The sequence below is a fragment of the Heteronotia binoei genome, chromosome 4 (genome assembly GCF_032191835.1).
Source record: "Heteronotia binoei isolate CCM8104 ecotype False Entrance Well chromosome 4, APGP_CSIRO_Hbin_v1, whole genome shotgun sequence".
In the NCBI taxonomy this organism is placed as follows: domain Eukaryota; kingdom Metazoa; phylum Chordata; class Lepidosauria; order Squamata; family Gekkonidae; genus Heteronotia; species Heteronotia binoei.
Genome location: NC_083226.1, coordinates 55,295,791 through 55,322,047, shown reverse-complemented (window position 1 = coordinate 55,322,047; position 26,257 = coordinate 55,295,791).

Here is a 26,257-nt window from a genome sequence, read left to right as displayed (position 1 = left end):
ACACAACTCCAGGAAGCATGAGCTTCAGCTGTCTCTATATAGGAATGCTGAAAGTGAAATGGATCTCCACTTCATTGAAACACATTGCAGCACAGAGAAAGTGTGTCATGTGTGAAATGCCACTGTGGCTGCAATCCTAAATCCAGGGGGTGTTTCCCATTGAATACTATGAAATTTATTTTGGATTAGACATATTTAAAAGTGTGTGTTGCTTTACTTATGTCAGATTTTATGAGAGCAACTACTGCAGCATTCAATTCAGTTCTGGGCATTTTCCAAATCTTTCTTTCTTTTCCTCATTTCAGGATAACTAAATTATTTTGCAGTATTAAAGCTTCCCAACATCCCATGCTTGGTCAACTCTTACAGAAAACTTGGGTTTCATTTCTACACATGTTTAAAATAAATCCTGGCATGGAAGAAGAACTTAAAGTGGCATTTTGCTCTTATTTGAGTAATTAAATTTGTCTTAATTTCCCTCAACTATCTTTTCCCTCTTAGTAATGGCACTGACTAGTTCAGATATATGTGTGCTTAGTAATTTTGTCTTGTCTTCTGAGCGCCTACCCATGTTAAAATAATATGCACCACTTTGTTTATCTTTTCTACCAATTAATGTAGAAAGACACTCTGCATGTTTACTTTAAAGCACATAACTCCATGGATGTATGAAACACTAAACAGTATATTCAAATGAAAGAGCAATATAGTGAGCCATGCCAAGTTGGTCTGCTCTAAAGTGCATCTATTCAACAGGACTTGCTCCTGGGAAAGTGTTCTTATGAATCTGACTTTTCATATGCATGCCCCAGGAGTGTATCAGAGAAGTGGCTATCCAAATGTTATGCTGATGAGGTAAAATCATTTATCATGGCTACTGTGCATGTGCCTCGTGTCCTCTTAAAAATGGATAGATGACCATACAAAGCACCTATGCATACTTAGTTATTATTCCAATACACTTTCCCTGACAGCTATATTTTTGATGGACTGAATGTCTATGTTTAGTCTCTACAAACCCTTTTGGAATCACTATGCCCTATATTAGATGTTCACCAAGTTTATGATATAAATGCTCAGGAATTCATATGGCAGATGTTCATAACCAATAACTATGGAAATTCTGTGTAGGAAGGAAGGAGATCCTTAAGAAATGCACTGTATGAACTCCATGTGCTTCTTAAGGGAGAGGGGTTCCCCCCCCCACCCCCTGTGTTCTGTTGTTTCCAGAAAGCAAAACTAAGATACATGTTCAGGAGAGGAAATAAATGGGCTAGGTATAACTCTTTTTGCTATAGCCCTTTTTGTTGATGCACCACTCAAGAAACACTGGCAAAAAAATAAAATGTGATGTTTACCTGTGACTCTTTCTATTCCATCTGCTTGTGGGGCAGTACTGAAACAGACAATAGTGGTTTGAACCATGTTCCCTAAAAGGTGGTGGTGGGAAGTGCTATCAAGTTGCAGCCTACTTATGACACTCCCATAGGGATTTCAAAGCAAGAGATGAATAGAAGCGGTTTGTGACTGCCTGCCTTTGTGGGGCACCTCTGGAATTTCTTGGTGGTCTCCCATCCAAATTCTAATCACAGCCAACTATGATCAGTTTCCAAGATCTGACAAGATTGGGCTATCCTGGGCCAAATGGTGCACAGTTAATCTTATTATGTTTCACTGCAGAAACTCTAAGGGCGTTTTCGCACTCACCTTCAGCCGGCACAACCCCCCTCTTCACCGTGCAGGATCTGCGCGGATTTCGCACTAAATGCCGCGGAGCAGCCGTAAGAGCCGGAAACTCCCGGCGCAAAAGATAGATAGATAGATAGATAGATAGATAGATAGATAGATAGATAGATAGATAGATAGATAGATAGATGGATAAATTTATTGTCATTTGTTCTCAACAAAAGACGCTCAAACGTAAACCGCCAAAAAGCAGTTTCCGTTTGCGCGGCTTTTGCTACGGGAGTTTCCGGCTCTTCCGGCTGCTCCGCGGCATTTAGTGCGAAATCCGCGCAGATCCTGAGCGGTGAAGAGGGGGGTCGCGCTGGCTGAAGGTGAGTGCGAAAACGCCCTAAGTAATCCAACAGAGAAGGGGCTCAGGCTTGTGGATGAAGGTTGTACTCACTAGAACATCACTCTGCACGTGCTCTGCAAGGAAAAGGAAAGATTTATTTATGTTTTTATATTCCATCTTATTAAGACTTAAGATGGACTACACGGTGTAATCAATAAAATATATGATAAATGAATCACTAGGACAGAGGTCACAGAAATGTGAAAACAAAATGTAACTATTAAGCATTAAATATTATGTTCCAGCTGAACAGAGTTGGAAGAAAGCATTTCTTGAAGCTGGCCAGGAAACAGTATTTCTCCTCTGATGCATGGAGTATCCTGAGCAGTGGTTTCTGATCCAGGACTTGGTGGATATGTTTTTGGTTTTGATAAGTACACAGTCACCCTGAGTTCTAACAGATCAAGCACTGGCCTCCTGTTTCCTGTACTTCAAATGACAGAGTGGAATCTGACTGACTTCCTCTCTTAAGTATGCTAGATAGAGTTGTGTATTCTGCTGAAAACATATAAGAAAATAGTTGTTTCAGGTTATTATCATGATTTTTGGGAATGGTTACACAAATTCAGTTTCTTAAGTATTACAAAACACCCCCCCCAAAAAAAAAAATCCATGTAGATTCCTGCATTTGGGTGTTAACCTTCAGCATCAACAAAGTCCTTATTTGCCTTTACTTCTCTGAATTTCCCAGGCACTAGTATTGTCTCCCTTCTAGTTGGATCAAATCAGCCCAGGGGAAGTAACTCTTGGCTGGCAAGAGTCTTACTTAGCCCAGGCAGGGCAGTTCCCAACTTGTACAAGCTAAGTTCTGGACCTTGCTGGTTACTTTTTGTTTCTCTATCCTTTCCGGGGTTGGGGCAATTTTCCCTCCCAGACTGCAGCTCTGTAAGTAGGTTCACTGAGGGTGCCTTATTCAGGAACCCACAGAATTGGTCCCCTTGGTCCAATTCACTTGAAACTTAGGGGGTCTTCTGTGGACAGACAGTATTAGCTGCAGTGTTACTTCTAAGCTGAGTTAGTGTGAGCTAGCTCACAGTTTTTTGGCCTATGGCTCACATCAGGAAAAAAAGTTCCAGAGCAAACTAATTTATGCAGGAACTCACAACTTTAATGCCAGTCAGGGCCAGCCCTAGGGTGACCTGCACCCCAGGCAAAGTTGTCCCATAGCACCCCCTCTGTGATGCCACCCCACCAGCCCCACCAAGCCCCACCAGCCCTCCCCTCTGCTCGCCTGCCCACACCATGCCCCTCCCACCCCTTGTTGTATTATTTGTGGTGCTGCAATGCGGCACCACACTCCAGTCCCTGCCCCCCTGCGCACTCACAGGAGTGCACCAGCCTCCCCTTACCTGGGCCACTTTGACCCAGGTATTTTCATAACACTTTCTCTTAAGAGCAAAGCCTTGTCACACCACGCTCTCTCTTAAGAGAAAGCTTTACAGAAATGCCCAGGTCAATGTGGCCCAGGTAAGGGGAGGCTGGCACTCTCCTATGAGTGTGCCAGGGGTGTGGGCAGGCCACCTTCTGCCGCCCCCCCCCCCCCAGCATGCTGAGAGGAGCGACGCCAGCCTCCTCTTACCCGCTTTGATGCGGGCATCTCCGTAAAACATTCTTTTAAGAGAGCACAGGACATGACGAGGCTTCTCCACCGTCCCGGAGAGCCAGTTTGGTGTAGTGGTTAAGTGTGCTGACTCTTATCTGGGAGAACCGGGTTTGATTCCCCACTCCTCCACTTGCACCTGCTAGCATGGCCTTGGGTCAGCTATAGCTCTGGCAGACGTTGTCCTTGAAAGGGCAGCTGCTGTGAGAGCCCTCTCCAGCCCCATCCACCTCACAGGGTGTCTGTTGTGAGGGAGGAAGGTAAAGGAGATTGTGAGCAGCTCTGAGACTCTTCGGAGTGGAGGGCGGGATATAAATCCAATATCTTCTTCTTCTTCATCACACCCTGCGCTTTCATAAGAGAACGCTTTATGGAAATGTCTGCATCAAAGTGGGTAAGGGGTCTCTCCTCTCAGTGTGCCGGGGTGTGTGTGTGTGTGTGTGTGAAAATTAGGCGTTTGTACAGGGTACCAGGCAGGGGGGAGCCCAATTCGGTGCCTCCCTCCCGGCACCCTAGGCAAATGCCTAATTTGCCTAGTGGGCAAGCCAACTCTGATGCCAGTAGCTCATGAAGTAGAATTTTTGCTCACAAGACTCCACAGTTTAAAGGGAATATTGACTAGTTGTAATTTGGTTGAAAAGCAGCTGCTCCAGCCCCCCAAGTCCTGCCAGAGAGAATCTGTACCTGAATCCCAAAACAGTAACAGGAGACCTGAATACCATTGCACACCATATCCCTAACACAATAGAATACCACATCCTTAATGCAAGATATTCTTGTGGTGTATTGTCAAGACCAATAAAATGCTTGCTGGTTTCACTTGATAATGGTTCAAGCTATATTAAACATATTTAAAATGTATAAAAAGTGTGGGAGGATGTGTAGTAGCATGCTACCACTTTGCTTGACACACAATATAATGAAAGTGCCAGAGATTATGCTTTAAGAAATAAATGAAACAAAGAGTGAAGAAGGAAATCCTGAAACATTCTGTAGAGTACCAACTTGAAATACAAAACAAAGGCAGTGAGGCCAAGGAGAGTGGAGAAGGAACGGATAAACATAACTTCACTTATTCCAGTCATGTAAATTAGGTCTAGCAAATGCCTCCCTCCAGATATCAATGAAATTTATTTATTTTGCAATATTTCTAGGACCACCTTTTTCCCAACAAGGTGAGGAACATTGTGAACTTATTTCACATATCTATATGTCATTAATGGAACCTGGATAGTGTACTGGCTTTGACTGGTGGGTTTGGGAGTGGAGAATCTAAGTTTATTTATTTATTTATTCTATAACTTATACCCCGCCCTTCCCATAAAATGGCTCAGGGCGGCTTACAGCAAACGATAAAACAATAAAACAAAGTACAGAATTATTACAATTAAAAAATCGAAGCATTTAAAAATCTAAAAACCTTAAATTCTTAACATTAAAACTATTCAATATAATTCACTGAAGTCGAATAAGCTACATTTATCCAGTCAGGCGTAGGCTAACCAGAAGAGGGTTGTCTTACAGGCCCTGTGGAACTGAGTAAGATCCCGCAGGGCCCTCACCTCTTCCGGTAGCTGGTTCCACCATGTAGGGGCCATTGTAGAAAAGGCCCTGTCTCTAGTTGTCTTGAGACGGACTTCCTTAGGCCCGGGGATGGTGAGAAGGTTTTGAGTCCCAGACCTCAGTACTCTCTGGGGAACATGTGGGGAGAGACGGTCCCTCAGGTAGGCAGGTCCCAGGCCATATAGGGATATAAGTTGAAATCTCTGTCAATCAGTGAAACTCATGAGAAAGAACTGAGCAAGTCAGTATCTCTGCTAGTTTACCTGCTATGCTCACATACTTGGGGGATGGGTCTTGGGAGATGAGGAGCACCCTGTCACAATGTCTGGCCACCCCTCTTCTCTGGTCCTCATGTCAAAAGGGGAGGGTATTTGACACACCTGCACCATTTGCCTCGCTCCAATCTTAGGCTTTTGTTTCTTTGAGAGGGTTTGGACTGAGGGCAGAGTAAACCGAGCCTCTTCAGTTTACAAAACTTGAAATAGGCCTTTTCTATAGCTTCATCCCATCTTTCCCTAGATGCCTGGGAGGCCTTTTTTGCCCAACCCCCAAAGTCCATAGCAACTGATATTATTATGGTTGGTTTCCAGGTGTTTGGGCCATTGAACTGAACAGCCCTCCAGTCCCATGGATCATCTTCAGCTGTGGCAGGTGCAAGGCTGGTGTCCTATAGCCCAGAGTGGATCATCTCTGTAGATGCTGATTCTCCTGCTATCCTGACTGCTGGTCCTGGGGACTCCTCTGGTGCCAGGTAAGGAAGGGGGCTGTTTCCCCTTGCACCTGGAAAGGCCACTATGAAGATAAAACACTTCTGTGAACATAAGTAGGATAGAACTGTAAGAAATTGATTTCTCACTTATGAAAACAAGATACTCCCTTATACTTATAAGTGAATAATTATTAAAGATTATAACTCACAAATAATAAATACATGTGATATAAATAACATAGTCCATAGTACTCAACAACATAATAGTCTGGTGTCTAGTCTACTGACTAGAGGCAGAACCAACAGTAAAGATTTCAAGCACTGTTCAAGGAACTTCATCTACCTATGGAAGGCTTCTATTTCAAAGATTAAACATCTCAATAAAGAGTGATTCTGCAAAAAATGTCTGTATCAGTTTTTCATCTCCTGTAGTGAGTTCTTAATGGTAGTTTGATATCACCCATTTTGGATGTTTCCTTTTTCAAGAAAATATGATATGTATCCAATAGAGGCATAAAAATGGGGTCCTGTATAGATATATAAAGAAGCCCACAAAAATTTTGAACCTAGATCTTATATAGAGAAACCAAATGAAACATAGCAAAAATGGCAAAATATTTACAGTGACTGCTAGGTACAAATTTTATACAGATGGAGAACAAATACCTCTAAAATTTTCCATAACACAATGGTAACAAGTACAGCAGGCATGGTGCTCTCATTATGATATTGAAAAGGATCCATTGTTATAATATTTCAGGCAGCTACCAGGTGGGAAGAACAAGCAGTAAGATCAAAGAATCTTAAAGGGGAAAAAACTATTATTATAAAAAGCATGACAGATTGTTGTCTTGGTTAAGACTATTCACAGTGTTAAACTGATGTATGAACCGAGCCTCTTGCTGATGCAAAATTCTAATGGTGTCTACTCTATTAAATGGATAGGACATAAGCCTATATATGACAGCAAAATGTAAGTCTGCTGCTGAATGATTCATGGTCTGAAAATGATTTACCAGAGAAGCATCTAAAATTCCATGTTTAATTCGGGACCTACATTCAAGGATTCTAGTCTTTATAGCCCACATCAAACAGCCAATGAACATCAATGATCATGCAACAGATACAGTATACAGAATGTTTTGTATTGTGATTTAAAAAGCTGTTAATTAAAATCTTTTACCATTTGGAAAATCTATATGTGTAGTTACCTTAGCCAACCTGCAGGTGGTGCATCTGTTGCACTTGAACAGTTCCTTTGGAAGGATAGATTCCTTACAAGGAGGATATAGTCCAAATTGCTCTGTCCAAATTGCCCCTGTAACATATGCGAAGCTAAAGGACGGGGGGGTGATCATAAAGTTCTCGGGCCTAAACTGTCCAATATATAGATCAAGATGGGTAGTCCTGTTAGTCTGTCTGTAGCTGTAGATAAGAACAAGGAACTGAAAATATATTGGCATAAACTGCCAGCTAACAGAGGGAAACTGGGAGGAGACAAAATTCAGGGTGCCCAAGTCAGCAGGAGGGCCCTTGAAGACAGTCTCATTCTGCATGCAGTTGAGTGGCTTTCCATTTATTTTAATGCAGTTCTAGCTTCAGCCACTAGGAGCACAGGGACATCTTAGCACAGGAGAAGACACTCTATGAACTAGACCAGGACTGTCAAACCTGCAGCCCATGGGACAGAATTGGCCACCCAGAGCTTTAATCTAGCTGGCAGCTCTTCCCCTGCCTGTCCTCACCCTTCCAAGCTCAAGCTTGAGCTGCCACTGAGTGCAGGGAACAGAGGGTGGGACTGCCAAACTTCCCAGCTCGTCTTCACTGGCTTTTTCTCCAGCTGGAAGCTCCTCTAGGCACCACTGAAGTAGACTGCAGCACAAAAAAAGTTGCAAAGAGAATGCAGAATGGACTTTCCATTTCCAGATTAGTCTACCTGAGCCCAGAGACCTTAATGGAAAATTCATTCTACATTTTCTTTACAATTGTTTTGTGCTGCAATGTATTTCAATGGAGCCCATGCAAGTCAATTGACATTCTTGGCTCCCATTATCTCCAGTGGACTTTCATACCTCTCCCATTGCTTCCAATGGGTAATCCTGTCATTCCTTTTTGTACATACCTCAACATTTATGATCTCAAACCACCCTGTAAAAAAAACCTTAGTCCCTGGAGAGCCACAGTTAATCTGAGTAGCCAAATCCCGCTTCCCCCCCACTTTTCCATTTTTGGCAGACATCTTTTAAGGACCAGGGGGAAGGTTTGGAAGGTGTCAGTTACCAAAGACTGTTAAATAAATAAAATGTCACAAGAATGTTACTTTTAAACGCATGTTTGTATTTAAAGTTAAAAAAAACCCCTTAAATTGTATTTGTCTAAGTCCTTTATAAAGCTTATATCTCCGCTACCCATCATTACATTTTATGACACACATGGCCTAGCCTGACAAAGTCCCATTTGTGTCAGGTCTGTCCCTCATAACTTAGCTTGCTCCCTGACTGAAGCAAACTTGCCTAACAGATCATGCTAAACCCATTGACTAATCCAGCAGTGGATCAAGATAAGCAATCCTGGTTGATGACTGCTACACTAAGACTGATTCAGTGTTAACCTTGTTCTGCACCAGGCTTCTGCTTCTCTCCAGAGCAAGCTAGAGATTTTGCACCAGTTACTCCGTGCCGCCATTTTGTGCAGGGAAAACCTGTGATTTGCCTTGCCACAATGTAAACCTGAAAAAACAGGCTTGGTTAGCCTGCAGTTGGCTAACCAAGGCCATTTTTTATAACAGTTTGGCCTTTCTCTCTTCCTTGCACCAGTTTAGTCAGTTCTTGCAGAGCAGTAGTCAGGGTATTGCAGCAAGATAAGACAACCTTTTTTTTTTTCTTCCTTTTTTGGTTGCAAGGGGGGTTCTGATGATCTGGTTTTCTCCTCTTAGACTGTCCAACCCCAATGCAATCTACTTTTTCTATAAGGCTGGGTTTGTTTGCCCTCTAATTCATTACTTATAGATAAATGCTTTTTTGGGGGGGAGGCCTCCCCCGTGCCGCCTTGACTCAATACCCAGATTTTTTTTTCCTTTGGAGAGAGTCTTTTTGTCCCTCTTTTATACCCCCTTGCCCCAATAAACTTTGACTGCATTAAGATAACTGGCATGTAATGGATCACTGCAGCTACTCTGGAGAAGTTATTACTAGTGCATGTATTATTGTTTGGACTGACCTACACAGCACTCACTCACCAATGCACTGTATATTGGTTATACTGAGGCTGAGCTGTATTCAGTGTGGTGTCTGATTTTCATTATTTTAACAAGTGGGCTGAGGGGGTGGGGGTGTGTGCTTTTGTTGGGTGGGCTGGGGAACAGGGTCTCGATTGATTGATTGTTTGATTAGGCATGTGTATGCAAGGGTGCGACATATGCAACATAGTGGTTTTGGACATGGCCATAATTTATGCGTATAGCTATATAGACTCCAGTGTGTTTTCCTTATTTTTTTTCTCTGTGTTTGGATTTAGCACCCAATGTAGCAAGTGCAGGCTTATGCCGCTCGGGCTCTGCTAAGTACTCCGTGACCAATTGGAAGCCAGGAAGTTTGGGTGGGGGTTATATGCTCCTTGGGGTTTGGAGCGTATTTTGTGGTGGGTCTCACTGTAGGGTGTAACATGTCTGTTCTTATTTACTATTTGATGCCTGGCTGTCAAACCCCGGCCGGGTCCCCCTGGACCAAGGCGCAGGATGCCGTTTAAGGTTTTGACATTCAATGTCTGTGGCCTCCGTGACCCCAAGAAAAGAGCCATGATCCTTGGCACACGTGAGATACGAGTTGCTGATATTGTCATGCTACAAGAGACCCACATCCTTGAAGACGAAGCCAGTCGGTTGGCAAAGTATCGTGGTGACCAGGTGTTTTTGGCAGGCTTTGAACGAAATGCTCGTGGCGTAGCCATAATTATCCGGGCCAAGTTGAGGTGGGCAAAGATCTCGGAGTTCCCCGACCCCCAAGGTCGCTACATTGTGCGGTTAGGGGAAGCCCAGGGGGTGAGGACGGCCCTGATTAATATCTATGGCTCGAATAATGACAATCCTCATACTTTTAATAAAGTGGCTGCTATACTTGAGAACCTGGACTATGACAATATTATTTTAATACTACTTATTAATACTTATTAATTAATACTTATTAATACTAATTATTTCAATACTACTCTGGATGGCAAGATGGATCGCATGGGTGTGACTGAACGATCCTTGAGATCACAGTTGGCCGTATTGGCCCTGATGAAGGAATTTGGGATGGTGGATGTATGGAGGGAGCAACATAAAGACTTGAAAGCCTACACCTTCTGCTCTCACATCCACCAGACCCTTGCAAGATTAGATTACTTATTGGTGTCTAAATCCACACTCCGATGTGTGCATTCATCGGCAATCTGTCCCTCCACTCTTTCTGACCATCACATGGTGCTCATGGAAGTGGACAACTTGCTACGCATAGATAAGTCCCCATCGTGGTATTTTAATAATTCTTTAGTAAACGATGAGGCTTTTTGTGTACAAATGGAAACAGAAATTCAACACTTTTTTGCCACTAATGAGGGTTCTGTTCAACATTATTTGACTGTATGGAAGGCTTTTAAAACAACGATAAGGGGAATAATCATCGCCTATTCTGCTGCAAAACAAAAGGAAAAACGCCACACTGAGGCGAATCTTGAGTCCAGACTCCGGGCCCTATGGGATGCACAGTTCCAAAGTCCTTCAGAGGCGCAATTTAGGCAGATTCAACAAATAAATTTTCAGCTCAACATGCTCAGGTCAAACAAGGTTGAACTTGCTTATGGACATGCCAAACAACAGCAATGGGAATCCGGAGAGAGACAAGGTAGGGTTTTGGCATCTAAGCTTAAAGCCCTGCAAGAGCAGAGATTGATCGCTCAAATTGTGGATCAATATGATAAGCCTCACGTCTCTTCTGCCGGAGTTGCTGAATGCTTCTGTCAATTCTACCAGACCTTATATCAAGGACATACTCTGGTGGACCCGTCAGTTCAGGAATCTTTTTTGTGTTCCCTGGGTCTTCTGCAGTTGTGTGAGGAAGCAAAAGAACTATTGGGGGCTCCGTTGAGACTTGAGGAAGTGAATGAGGCGATCCACGGACTTAAAACTATTTCTTTGCCGGGCCCCGACAGGTTCTCTCCGATGTGGTATATCCGGTTTGCAGATAAACTTACTCCAAAGTTGTTGGCTACATACCAAGTGATTTTTGATCAGGGTATGTCATCACGCTATTTTAATGAAGCCTGGATTACTTTAATTCCTAAGCCTGGGAAAGACCCACATCTCTGCGCCAGTTACCGCCCTATATCACTTTTAAATATTGACAACAAGATCTTGACGGCAATATTAGCTAAGCGTCTTCAAAGGGTCATCGCTTCGGTGGTTGACCCTTCCCAAACCGGTTTTATCCAAGGATGTTCTGGTGTGGATAATATTTGGCTCATCACGGATTTGGCCACGATCCACACTCAGAAAGATGATGTCACCCTCCTTATTTCCTTAGACGCAGAGAAGGCCTTCGATCGGGTTGACAGATCTTTCTTGCAGATGGTATTGAAACATATGGGTTTTCCAAAAGATTTCCTTCATTGGACGTGCCTGATCTACAAGTCTGCTATGTCAAGGGTGCGGGTGAATGTTCATCTTTCGGCATCAATTAATCTGTGGTGCGGCACCAGACAGGGGTGCCTGCTATCCCCTCTTCTCTTTGATCTTTGTTTGGAGCCATTTGCTAGAGCGGCTCGATTGAATGATAATATCCATGGCATGTGTTACCAATCACAGACATTTAAGATTTTGTTATATGCCGACGACGCCATGCTCACCATTATGCAGCCGGAAATATCGATACCGGCGATTATAAAACTGGCAAACTCTTTCGGCAGGTTGTCCGGTTATAAAATTAATTGGCAAAAATCAGAAATTTTACAGATCGGGGGCGAAGTGGCACTGACGGGAGACATTGGGCAGTTCTCAGTTCAGGAGGTGTTTATTATGTATTTGGGCATTCTCATTCCTAAACAGCCTGAGATGCTAATATTGTTAAACTTAAATAAAGTAATAGGGAAAATACAGCTGGAGCTAGAGCAATGGTCTACTATCCCCTTGTCGCTTTGGGGTAAAATAAATGCTCTGAAGATGATCATCTATCCCCGTTTTTTTTACGTGTTGCATGGTATCCATCAATACATACCGCAGAAGTGATTTCGAAAAATCAACTCAATTTCCTGTGGGAGGGGAAACCCCCTCGGTTGTTGTGGGCACGTTTACAGTTACCATTTGACCGAGGTGGATTTGGCTTGCCAAACTTATGCCTATACCATCGGGCATACTTGCTGGCTGGTATTCAGCGATGGGCTCCACGTAATCATCTTGTGAGTCTCCCTGGATGAACTTGGAAACTGCTGTTCTCACTCCTTTGTCGACATGGAATGCGCTTTGGTCAATATACCATCAGGGAGAGTCGGTTCTTCCATCGATTCGGGCAACAAGACAAACATGGCAATATTTGGGTGATATTTATGGATTTGACAACTACATCCATAGTCGGATGACCCTTTGGGGCAACCCTAAAGTGAAGATAGGGGGACGGCCGGTGATTTGGAAGTCGTGGGCACAGAGGGGTCTCTTAACTCTCAGTCAGCTTAAAGATAGCAACGAGGACGCGTTTCTCTCTTTTGGGGATCTACAAAGTGTCTTTGGGTTACCAGCTAACCAATGGCTGCAATTCCAGCAACTGAAGTATTCATTGTCTACTTCTTTCGGCATAGACGCCTTGGCAGTGCCGGATGCTCTGCCTCTCCTGCAGACCCTAGAACATGCAATTGAACAAAATAAGCCAGTCTGTGTTTTATATTTATCTTTGAAAAAAGACGCACAATACTCTATGGAAGACTTGCGATGTCAATGGAGCGAGGAAATAAACTGCCCTATTTACCCTTTTAAATGGGCAGCTATCTGTAGTGGTCTCCGCCATTGTTCGAAAGATCTTTGTTTGATTTTAATTCAACAAAAGCTTTTGTTCAGGATTTATTGGACTCCTCTTTGCCTTTATAAGCACAATTTGGCTGAATCCTCGGCTTGTTGGCAGTGTCTATGTTCAGAGGCGGGTCTGGCTCACATGCTATGGAAATGCCCAATGTTAAAAAATGTCTGGGATGACATTGCTCGATGGATGCAACAGGTACTTAACATTGACCAGTCTTTTTCTGCCATGCAGATATTACTGAACTGTTTCCCGACGACCTGGTCACTGACTCGTTGGCAGCGAATATGGGCGGCACGTGCGATAATGATTGCGAAGCGGCTTATCCTGCTGCAGTGGCGTGTAGACTTCACCGGCACGATTACTACTTGGCTCAAGGGAATGTATGCTTTGGCTGTGCAAGAAAGGATAGCATATTGCCGGCAATGTCGACAACAACAATTTGAAGAGATTTGGTCGGCTTTTTTAGAAGCATCTAATGCTCAAAGCTCCGCATTTTGAAGTCTGGGATTTGTTTGCCTGGGAGCGCTTGGGCTGGGGAATTGGCATGCCGGCATCTAATTAACTCGATTAAGTTCAGGCAGTTCAGATTAGGAGAATATATGGTGGTGGTGCACAAGGTGTAGGATGAGTGCCTCTGTTCGTTCGACGGAATGAATGTCTGTGATATGCTTTATGAAAAACTTAATAAAGTATAAATAACAAAAAAAAGATAAGACAACCTTTCCCTCTCTTTCCCTTAATTTCTTTCCCTCTTTTCCACACTTTTCTCATTCATTTCTATCTCCCTCAATCTATTTTTTCTGAGTCCCTTCTCTTTATTTTCACCTCTTAGTCTCAAAACCTTCTCATCTCTATTCTGCTTGGCAATAGAATGTACTTAAGAGTAGTATAGTAGCAAATTTCTATTAATATTATAAACAGTGTGGGGGGAAGAATTAATATTTCCCCTATATCTAAGAAAGCAGTATAAAGATGTTTTTCCCCTACTCCACCCTTTACATGCATGGTAATGGAACATTAACCTGTTTTAGTGGTTATACATATGGGACAGAAGTTACAACTCCCAGTTCAGGCACTAGATTTTATTTTGCTTGTAGAAGATCAAATGGCTTGTTGTAAATACTACTTTGCTATATAACAAATTATGTAATTTTTTTTAAAAAAAATAATTTTTATTTTATTCAAATTATTTTTTATTTTTTTAAAATTAGATTTATAACTAACAGCATACCTAGTCTTTCTTCTTAATGGGGATCCAAAGCTGCATTGTCCTCCTGTCTTTCACTTTATCCTCATAACAGTCTTGTAAAGTAGATCTGGCTTGGCTATGAGTGTGTCACCCAGCAACCTTCCATGGCAGGTTGAGGATTCAAGTATTAAAGACACATGACAGATTGCTTAAAAGCTTTCTTATTACATGTCTGTTGTGAAGACGATCTGGTTCAGGTTATTCCAGTTGCCTTCATTTTTGGTGCTAACTTCCATCATCATTCCGGGGTTAGTGATCATTTTCAAACATGTAGCCTTATTTTTTTTTAGTTATGCTTACCACAGAGGCCCTTAACTTCAGTTTCAATACCACAGTGTAGTGGTGGTTTGTCTCACCTGAGCTAGTTTTTTCCCCACGCCTTTCAGTTTTGGCCTTGTAACTCTTATGATCATCCTGAAGCTGGTGACCAATTTTGAGACTCCTAGCTTTATTCTCTGATGAGTTATGTATGCCAATGCTATGTAGTTGTTAAAATGTCAGACTAAGAGCTGAGAAATCCAAGTTCAAATTCCATTCCACCATGGAAGCTTGTTGAGTGACCTTTGGGCCAGTTACACACTCTCAGTCTAACCTACCTCACAGGGTTGTTGTGAAGTTAAAACTGTGGAGGAGAATGATGTAAGCCAGTTTCTATTCCCATTTGGGATAAAGGTGGGATATAAACAAACAAACATGGACAGACAGGCCAACTCTTCTATTGCCATATATTCATGGTAATGGCAAGCCAAGTGATTTGTTCATTTTATTATGATATTTGGTTTGGATCAGGATCATATGAAGGGGGGCAGATGGAAACTTTTTCCAGGGGCCTCTGGTGGCTCTCATTAACTCTGTAAACTGCTGAAAATCTTACCTCGTCATAGAGATTTTTTATGTCAGTTTCTTTGGCAAGACTCCATTTTGATGGTTTATTCTTCATTACATCTCTGTTTTTTTGACAGAATAGCTTACTGACAGAAAAACAAAAGGAATGCTAAAAAAAAAAAGGAAGCAACCTTGAAATGCCCTGGATTAAAACATTGTCAGCAGTATTGAAAAACATGTCAAATTTCATTACATGTATCAAAGAATTGTATAGTTTCTTTTTCTTTTTAAGCATGTGTATAAATTAATTTGGACCTTCCATTTTATAATTGTTTCTGTACTGTTTTAATAGCTGAGACTTCTTAGAATAATATGGGTTAACAATGATTTTTCACATCAACCCTGTTCTGAGCTACTAGGTGTTGATAAAAGACAGACAGTATGGTGGTGACTTAAAGCTGCTAATGCAAAGAGCACAATATGTAGCGTAGGAGTTGAAAAGAATAGTCTGGGCCAGATCAATATGCCAAGATAAAAATGTATGGATCACAAAACCAGGAGATAAATTGTTGCTTTTTCTCCCTCTTTCTAGCAATGCATATACAAACTCCTTGATAGAGATGGTCTCACCCCCCCACCCCCGCAGACCCTTACAGTCATAAAGTATATATTACTTAAAAATTGGGGGCTGTTTCTCTGTATTAAGTGAGCATTGTGCCATGTCACTACTCAATAGGACACCTTAACTCTCTCTCTCTCTCTCGGCTTGACTTCGCGAACGAAGATTTAAGAAAGGTGCAGTAGTCCACGTCTGCTGCAGGCTCGCTGGTGGCTGACAAGACCAATGCGGGACAGGCAGTAGTCCAGCGGGACCAATGCGGGACAGGTGCAGTAGTCCACGTCTGCTGCAGGCTCGCTGGTGGCTGACAAGACCAATGCGGGACAAGACCAATGCGGACCTGGCCACAGTGGCTGCAGGGAAAAGTCTGATTTGGGATTGGTGCTGTAGCAGTACGATTCTTCCTCAATCTCCTTTTGTCTTCAAGACTAGCTATGCATGCATTCTCAAAGGAAGAGACAGCCTGGTGGATGGTGTGCCTCCATGCTTTGTGATCTGAGGCTAGGTTAGACCACTGGTGATGGTTAATGCAACAGGTACCAAGGGATTTCTTCAAGGAGTCCTTGTACCTCTTCTTTGGTGCCCCTCTATTTTGATGGCCGGTGGAAAGTTCACCATACAGGGCAATCTTGGGAAGGCGGTGGTTTTCCATCCTGGAGATATGCCCTGCCCAGCGCAGCTGCGTCTTCAACAGCAATGCCTCGATGCTTGTGACACCTTAACAAAGGCATGTGAAAACACATAATTGTGTCAATACATTAGAAAAAGACTAGCCAATAACATCTACCTTCAGAGCTGGGTGGAACCAATTTGGAGTGAAAAATACAATCTTTTTTTATTAAAGGAAGAGCCCCGTGATGCAGAGTGGTAAAGCTGCAGTACTGCAGCCAGAGCCCTCTGCTCACGACCTGAGTTCGATCCGAGTAGAAGCTGGTTCAGGTAGCCGGCTCCAGATTGACTCAGCCTTCCATCCTTCTGAGGTCGGTAAAATGAGTACCCAGCTTGCTGGGGGGAAAGTGTAGATGACTGGGGAATGCAATGGCAAACCACTCCGTAAAAAGTCTGCCGTGAAAACATTGTGAACCATACCATAGACCTTTATTGGCATTAATACAAGAATATGGTATACTTTAAAACCATTGTGAAAGCAACGTCATCCCAGAGTCGAAAACGACTGGTGCTTGCACAGGGGACTACCTTTACCTTTTTTTATTATTATTATTAAAGGACCTGCATGGGTTAGTGGAGGAACTGTAATACAGTCCCCCCCACCCCAGATATCAGGAGATTACTTGCTTAATCTACAAGTAAGATGTGAAATGCTCCCTTGTTTGTCTAAGGTATGATTATAGTGGTATAGCCTGTGTGTTCTTCTCTGGTTATATTGAAAGTAATGAGCTGAAACAGTCAAGGCCTTTATTTTTGACAGAACAAGACAGCCTAATTCTCTTATCAGGTTAGGATCTGAAATGCCATTGTTCACACCATTTTAGAACAAAGGAATATGAGTGCATAATGGCACCTAGGACCATTTTGGAACACCATGTCTGTATTCCCTCTCAGAGGGGAAGGACACAATTTAGCTTAATTCATTAATTGGATCAAATGGTGAGATGAACTATCCTAGCAGGTACCTCTCTCTTATGCAAAGCCGTCATTATGAATCTTCAAGTATTGTCAAATGTGCAATAGCCTGCTATTCACTTACAAATGGCCTGGTGGGGTGTTCCCAACATGATACACTGATAAATCACAGAAGCGCCAATTAAAATGTAACACTTATTGTGTCAATCAGGTAGCAGCAATAGAGTACTGTCTTTTTACACTGCTTTTAAATAGGAGGGAAAAGTACAATCAATTCTTTATATTCCAAGCTTCTTTTTCATTCCTGGTATCGTAGGTGGGCCTGCAAGTGGGAATACAATAGAAATTTGTCTGTCGGTATTTTCATTTCATGCTTTCAAATCCCATTGACTTCAATAGTGGGTTAAGGCTCTTGCGTTTCTGGTATGATTGCCAGGCTTTATTCCTAAGCCAACTTGTTTTCTTACTTTCTTTTTATAAAGGAAGTTCACTGAAACTTGTTGTACATAAAAATACAAGCATGTGAGTGATTAATTCCAAACAGCACTGCTTCTGCTTTCCCTGGAGATGGAATGCATGTGTGCCGCTCTCTCATTTTCTTAAAAATAAATGTAAAATATATCTGAAATGACTGAGTGTTTGCATTTGAAGGATGAAAAATAAATATAGGAATACATTGACCGATATGTCCTAATGTGCCTTTCAGTTCTTGGTCCTTTTCATATTGTTCTACACAATATACTGAATATAGCCCCTTATTTTGAGGCTTCTGTTCATACTACGGTATACAGGGAGAAAGAGGCAGATTCAGAAGCATGCCACACATCAGTTTTAAAAACCCGTATTCTCTTCCTTTTTTTTTACCTCACAGTTTGTCGATGTTTTCAGTATTTTTTCCTCCCAATCCAAAATAAATTATTCAAGCACTGGAGTAAGATGCAAGATAGACCAGAGTATCATATTCCTGAAAATCATTTCAAGTTTTGTTGAAAAACTCTGGCTTACTTGCTGTACATGTGAGTATGAAGACTTGCTGTGTGAGGAAAAACCCCTTACAGGACATCGTAATCACCAACTTGGTTGCCAGATCACCTGGAGAAGTAGCTCACACACGTCTGACCAGAGAGTGTGAGTAAACCTATCCAGGGGCGAAAGGGACTTATGCAGTACTAGCAACCACAACGCTATGAAGGCACTCAAGACCGGTACAAGAGTGCCTGCCAGGAGAACAGAAGGCCTTCCACCATTCTGTATGACGTCCATCTCGGCCATGAAGCGGAGGGGACTGCGCTGCCAGGAGCTATCCAGGCGAACGGTTTTGAAGCACTGACCATGGAATCCACCGTGGAGGGCTAACACCACACGCAACCATTTTCCTACCAGGCCAGATTCCATTCCAGCGAAGTGAATGGCTCACGTACTCTCCAGATGTCACCTGTGATTGTAGGCAATCGACCCACCCCAGGTGTGGCTAATTGCCCAACCGCCACTGTCTTTGTCCAGCAGAACCCAAGACAAAGACTGGTACCAAAAAGAAGACAGAAAAAGAGGAAGTCCATCTTCAGCCAGAGCCAAGTTCCTTTGTGTAATCTGGGTGGTACCTTAGATAACAATTTGGCTCTCTATTGTCACCTTTTAGATAAGTGTGATAAACTCAAGCACACCTCCACCCAGTGATTTCCCCTTGGAGCATCCCCACCCTGGTCCATTTCAGCCTGAAAGTTCACTCAGGTATCCAGGATCCAAGCCAGCTCATTGGTCAGGAATGGGCACCCAATTAGGTGCCACCAATGAACTTTCTATTGGCTCTCGCAGTAGTCCAGCCCTTATGGTCACTGTGAAGCCTTCCCTTTTTGTGAGGTCATGCATCAGCTGACCACCTCCCTCCTCCCTCATACCTCCCATCCCCTAAGGGCCCAAGATAGTCCTTATAACCTGTGGACTAGCTACCCACAGGTGTGCTTCTAGCAGTATCCCAATTCCAATGTCTAGATCCATCCCCGATTCCTGATCAGTTTCGGGTCCCCTGTCCCACTTCCTCGCTTGTCGCCTTTGGAGCCTTCCTTGAAGACTACGATCGGTAAATATCACCCTGTTCGTCTACCCATGTGTTTCCCTATCTCTCTCTCTATTTTTCTTAGGACTGTATGTATGATTTTATGAGAATTTTATCTTGTATGGAAGCCTATATTTTTCTGGAATAAATTTTAATTGTTTTACTTATTTAGAGTCCCTAATATTTTTAAACATTAATTTCTGGACGTGGAATCCTGTATACACAGGTAAAAGATCCTGATTAAGCCAGGTGCCCACCTGACAATTCCCCAACCTCATTTTAAGGGCATTTTGGCTTACAGCTGGTCTTTTTTCCTTGCATGACTTATTTAGAGTCCCTAATATTTTTAAACATTAATTTCTGGACGTGGAATCCTGTATACACAGGTAAAAGATCCTGATTAAGCCAGGTGCCCACCTGACAATTCCCCAACCTCATTTTGAGGGCATTTTGGCTTACAGCTGGTCTTTTTTCCTTGCATGAGCCTTACAGTAGCTGGGAGGAGTGGTTTGAATTATGGAGAAAGTGTAGCTGTTTAGTGCTGTAACTAGAAAATTACAGCCATTGAGTAGCTCAAGGCTGAATCATCAGTCCAGTTTTTTTCCAGGTGAATTGATCTCTGTGGACTAGAGATGGCATAACTTAGGGACAACTCTTCCATCTCCCAGAGGTGGGCAACCCCAGTTGTACAAAGCAATTTCTGTTTCTTGCAGAACATGTGGGTGGAACGGTGTTACCAACCTATTGAAGGAGGCCTCCATTCTCTATGTCAGTATACGCAGGCAAAACCTTTTACCTGTGCTATGCAAGTCAGGTAATCTAGCAAGCATTGCCTACCTATTTCAAGGAGTCTGTGATGTAGCCTCTGCCTCTCTCCCTCCCCAGTCTCCAAATCAGGGCAGCTGCTAATTGTGAAGGAGAGACAAATCATAAGTCTGCATTTATTTCCCCAGCATATGATCAGACACTGAGAAGAACACAGAAATGTCTCCCAGAGGTAGTGTTTCCAATCACCAACTGACACCTGAAAACCACTTGGAATTACAACTGGTCTCCAACTTGCAGACATCAGTTCTTCTGGAGAAAATGGCTACTTTGGAGGGTGGATTCTATGGCAGGCAAGGTTTTTTCTTCTGGGGGAACATGATGGAATGGAGTGGAGGTCTGGAACCTCTTAGTGGAAACAACATTCCTGCCCTTCTTCTCATGATCTGCCTAAGTTTGCTGAATCAGCGTTACTGGCATTCAGCCTCTGTTTAAAAATCTTCAAAGAAGGAGAGCCCACCACCTCCTAAGGAAGCATGTTCCATTGAGGAACTGCTGTGTCAGAAGTCCTTTTTAATGTTCAGTGGAAAACTCTTTTGATATAATTTCAGCCTATGACTTCTGATTAAGTCTTCTAGGGCCACAGAAAACAACTCTGCACCATCCTCTATATGACAGCCCTTCAAGTACTTGAAGATGGTGATCATATCACATCTTAGTCATCTCCTCTCCAGGCTTAACATACCCAATCCCTTCAACCTTTCCTTGTAGACCTTGGTCTCCAGACCCCTCACCATTTTTGTTGCCCTCCTTTGGACATGTTCCAGTTTGCTTGATGTGATCAGAGGGCAGAGTGCCTCTATAAGAACATAAGAGAAGCCATGTTGGATCAGGTCAATGGCCCATCCAGTCCAATACTCTGTGTCACACAGTGGCCAAAAACCCTTCAGAAGCTGGACTACTCTCCCCCCACAACAAGTTAAGCACTCAAGCACTTGTGCACTCAAACACTCCAGGAAGTTTTTAAGGAGGAAAAAAGCCATAGTGGCTTGGGGTAGCTTGGTGGTTTCACACACCAAAACACCTGGCTTGTGCCCTTCTGCTTCCAGATGGTGAGGAGGTGACTGACATATGGCTTAAAAATTTGCTACCACTTCCAAAGTGGTTGCTTTTTGAGCCACTCTCCTCTGGAGGATGGGGTGGGGACAGGATGGGCAGCATATGTTGCCATTTGGAAGGATTTTTTTCTAATCGATTTCTGAGGTATCTCTGAGTCGGCCCAAAGTGCCAGTCTGTAATCACTCTATACTTCTGTTGATACAGCCCAAAATTGCATTTGCCTTTTTAGCTATCACATCAGACTGCTGACTCATCCTTAGTGTACGGTCCACTAAGACCCCTAAATCCTTTTTGCACAAAGTACTGCCAAGACAAGTCTCTCCCATCCTCTAATCATGCATCAGATTTTTTCCTACCTAATGCAGAACTTTACATTTATCCCCATTAAAATTCATTTTGTTTTAGTCCAGTTTTCCAGCCTGTCAAGATCATCCTGTATCCTGACTCTGTGTTCTACTGTAATTGCTACTCCTCCCAATTTAGTATCATCTGCACATTTAATAAGCATTCCCACTTTGCTTTTATTCAAATCATTTATAAAGATGTTGAGCAAAACAGATCCCAGGACAGATCCTTGAGGCACTCCACTTCTCATGCCTCTCCAAGAGGATGAGGAACCATTCTCAAACACTCGTTGGTTCAATCTGTCAATCAATTACAGATCCACCTAACAGTAACTGGATCCAAATCACATTTTACTAAATTGTCAACAAGGATATGTTGTGGAACCTTATCAAAATCCTTACTGAAATTTAAATAAACTATGTCTACAGCCAGGGGTTGTTTTGTAGAAAAAGAGGTGCCAGAGCTCATTAGCACAACTAATTTGCAAATGCACACCCACTTTGTAAAAACACTTAGTAGATGCCAGGAAGTGCTGGTGGGCACCATGTTGGAAACCCCTAACTCACCTAATAGGAAGGAGAACAGAATTTTACTAAGCCTTACACTACAAGCTTATTGGCAGAAGGACAGAACATCACTGTGATAAAAGGAAACAAGAATCCTTTGTTTGACTTGTGGTTTGAGCCCAGTATTTCTGAACTTGTGTATGGGTGCCAGATAGGATTGCCAACCACAGCTGGTGGCTGGAGATCTCCTGCTATTGTAACTGATCTCCAGGTGATAGAGATCAGTTCACCTGGAGAAAATAGCCATAGGAAGGTGGTCTCTATGGAAGTATACACTTGCTGAGGTCCCTCCCCTCCCCAAGCACCACTGTCCTGTGGCTCCACCCCAAAAAATCTCCAGGTATTTCCCAACCCAAAGCAAGCAACCCTAGTGCCAGAGCTTGTCTTTCTCATCCAACAGTTAATATAGTTAAGATGTCTAGCCAGTACAAAGAAATTGTCAGAACTGGACAATGAGAAGCTGAGATCTTAAGAACATTTTCCTGGGAGTAAGCCCCATTGAATAAAATGTGAGTTTCTTCTGAGTTGACTTACTTAGGTTTGCTCCTCCAGCCATTGAAAAAAGAGAGTCAAAGGCAGCACTCATTGCCTGCAACCTAACCAGGCCCTAGATGGGAGAGTCAGTGTCCTATAGTGCTTAGACTGCAACATGATAATTTGGGAGACCTAGGTTCAAATTTTCATTCTGCCATGGACACTTACTGAATGACAGGGTGCCAGCCTCCCTGTATCCCATGTCTGGCAGTAGCCTGACCACTGTGTTTTGGAGCAGCTTAAGTTTCTTATAATATAGTCGGTTCAATGAATAGAGAAGATGTGGTTGCAGTGATCATAGCTCGTTATTGAGTTATAGCATGGTAAATAGTAGCTAAAGAAGACTGCCTAACTGGGCCAATGGGGCCAACTATATACAGTCCTGGGTTCCTGTGCTAGAACGCCATTGGATTGTTTGAACCAGCAGAGGGATTCTGATTGGACCAGGGCAGTAGGCATTTGGATTCTACTGCCCATTGTTCTAGGCTTTTTCACAATTACCAGTGGAAACCGGAAGGGAGTCGGTATTGTGCTGCCTTGCAGTAATCCGAGACAGGGATGGGAGTTTTCACACACTTTTTTTCCCAATAGGGTTCCTTGATTGAACCGAGCCATTTCACACTGTTCCGTTTTTATTTCGCTTCCACCAGCACCAGCCGTTTTCGCCTGCCGGCGCACGATTGCCAGCTTTTTTTTTTTGGAACATCAGGCTAAGATTGCTATAGTGCTATAGCGATCTTAGCCTGATGTCCCCCCCCCCCAAAAAAAGCTGGAGATTGTGTGCCGGCGGGCAAAAAAGGATGCGAAAACTGTTCCCGGACTAAATACTGGACATTTCACACAGCGCTCCATAGCGATTTCAACCCGGAAGGAGGGGTTGAAAACTGGAAAAAGCTGCTCTTTGTTAGTAATGACTCAGGCATGCCTCACTACCGGGACAGCTGCGGGACTGTGTGAAAAGGTGACAGTATTCCAGTAGCAGCCAGTTACTGAGTTGGGTATGTCTGAAATGCCAGCAGAAACTCATTACTATTCAGTAACTGACCAGCTTCCATACCGGAATACATAGGCTGTGTGAAAAAGCTCATAGAGTCTCCAAGCTCAGTCCTCAACGCTCCAATGAACCAGGCAGGAACACTGGTAAAGGAATGTAAGCATGATTCCACATACACAACATTTCTGGACAGTTTTTAAAGGCTATGGATATAACCTGGATGTAGCATTGCTAATCTCAAGGTGGGAGCTGGAGATTTCCTAAAATTACAACTGATTTTGAGACTACAGAGATAATTCTCCTGGAAAAAATGCCAGCTTTGGAGGGTGGACTCTATGACTTCATATCCTGCTGAGGTTCCTCCCCAAACATTGCCTTCCCCAGCCATTGCTCCTCAAATCTTCAGGAATTTCCCAACCTGGAGCTAGAGAAGAGAGGAGAAATAAGGCAAACTACTTGGGGTCCCTCATTGGTGAGGAAAGCACAATATAAATTCATGAAGCAAATAAAGATACAAGAAACTAGCTCAGAGAATTTTTTTTTCAGTATTTCGTGGGAGTAAAAGAATATATATTTAATAAGCCTTAGGCTGTAAGCCATTCATTTACAATTTTCTTTAAAAAAAATTAGTTAATGCAGTTAAAAAAATTAAAATTGAAGGTGCTGTAACTTTTTGGTTTACAGAAGGCTCCTGAGGGGGAAAGTGTAAGAAAAGAGAGGGGTTGTTAACACACACATACAGATGGAGGCATGCATCTCACAGAGCTGGCCAGCTAGCCAGTTGCTGAGGGGAAGGAGGAATCCTGCAACCTCTCCTCCATTCCACTCTCCACTCATTAAACATGCACTCATTCACACACATAAATATGCACTCATTCAACATGCACTCACTCACACAGAGAGATGCACTCACGCACCTCACAGCACTGGCCAGCTGACCAGTTCCTGAGGGGAAGGCGTACCCCCCCTCCAATCTCCACTCATTAAAACATGCACACTCAAAACTAAGATGTAACCTACAGTCTCAGAAACTGTTCTGGTCCTGCTTTCTCAGTCAGCTACTGTTGTTCTACTTGTAAAGAACCTCTGCAACTTGTTGCTTCCACTGGTAAACACAGTGGGTTGCAATTTGTCTGGCAGTCCCAAATGTTGCACCACAAAAAGAACACAAAGAAACCTTTGCCATTCACTATGGAAGTGGCCATTAGTGCAGTGATAACATATTCTCCTCTCTGGAATGTTCTTAAATTTTGTCTATTTTTTCTTTTAGACTATAAATGTGATACAGATGTGCAGTCATGCAGTAAAGCACTTAAGCATGTGCTTAATTTTAAGCATATGCTGCTGAATCCCACCCCCATCCCCCAGCAAAATAACCAATGTTTTGATTTTCTTAGAAACGTAGTCCCTTTTCAGGATTTTGAAGTCTGGTGTCTGAAAGTAATAAAATAAAAAAGACATCAAGGTATCTTAAGATGCTAAAGAGAGAAAGTTATGTGTCTGCTAAAAGATGAGTGTTGTAATATAGTTTTATCCAAAATGAAGCACAATGCTTAATTCTAAATGGCAATCTGAAAATTAATGAAGGTTTGCACCAGCAGAGTGGAAATGGGCTAGCCATGAAGGTGACTCATATTTTCAGAAGGGAGGCATGCCCAGTAGCTCTCATTAAAAGCTGAAATAATGCTGAGAGCATTCAAAGATTCCCCCCACCCCCCAAGGCAGGCTGCATTGTAGACTGGTACTAAAAGAAAGCCTTTGTTCAATAGTGACTGTTCATAACATTCTCTGGCCTTTTATCTGATGATACAGGTATTTTTCAGATACATGATACTTCTAACACTTCTTGTGCCCTCAACTTTCTTTTGTTTCTCCTCTTACTTTTTTTTAAAAAAAATTGCTCCCATTTTTATGTTTTATCCAATTAAATTCTCTTGTAACTGCCTTAGGTCAAAAGCAGTAGTGAAGGTGGGGTAGGAAACTATGGTAACTGGCCTTGGGTCCCCTGCTTTTAAAACAGATTCTATGGACTTGAAAGGGTAAGATAGAATCCTCATTAACATCAGAGGTTCTTAGAGGCCTTGCTCACCCTTATCCTTTGGAAAGTGTTTTCATTTGGCCTCCTAAGAAACGCCACAGAAACATTATTTGGTGAATTGTTTCCAAAGCCATTGACTCAAAATCTAGGTCAGATCAGTTCACAGAGATTACAACTGAATACAGAGCTTCTCTCCCCCCCCCACCTCACTACATAGTGAAATTGACATTTCCTTCCTCCTGTGCTTCATATAAATGCAACTGAGATCCATAAACTACTGCAAATCACATTTATGCACTTATGCAAATCCTTTTCATTTCATTTGTACAGAAGAACTTCTGAGTGTATGGTTTCCTTCAACATTTAACATCAAGAAACCAAACAACTGAATAATAGAAAACTATTTGTAGAGACAAATAAGATTTATCAAGGAATTTTGCGCATTTGGTGATGAGGGAGAATGCCTTAACTATGGATTAATTCTCCCAGTAATTTGGATCTGCTAAACTTCATATTAAAACTTGTAGGGACATCTGTGCAAAATCTGAATTGGGTATTTGATCCTGAT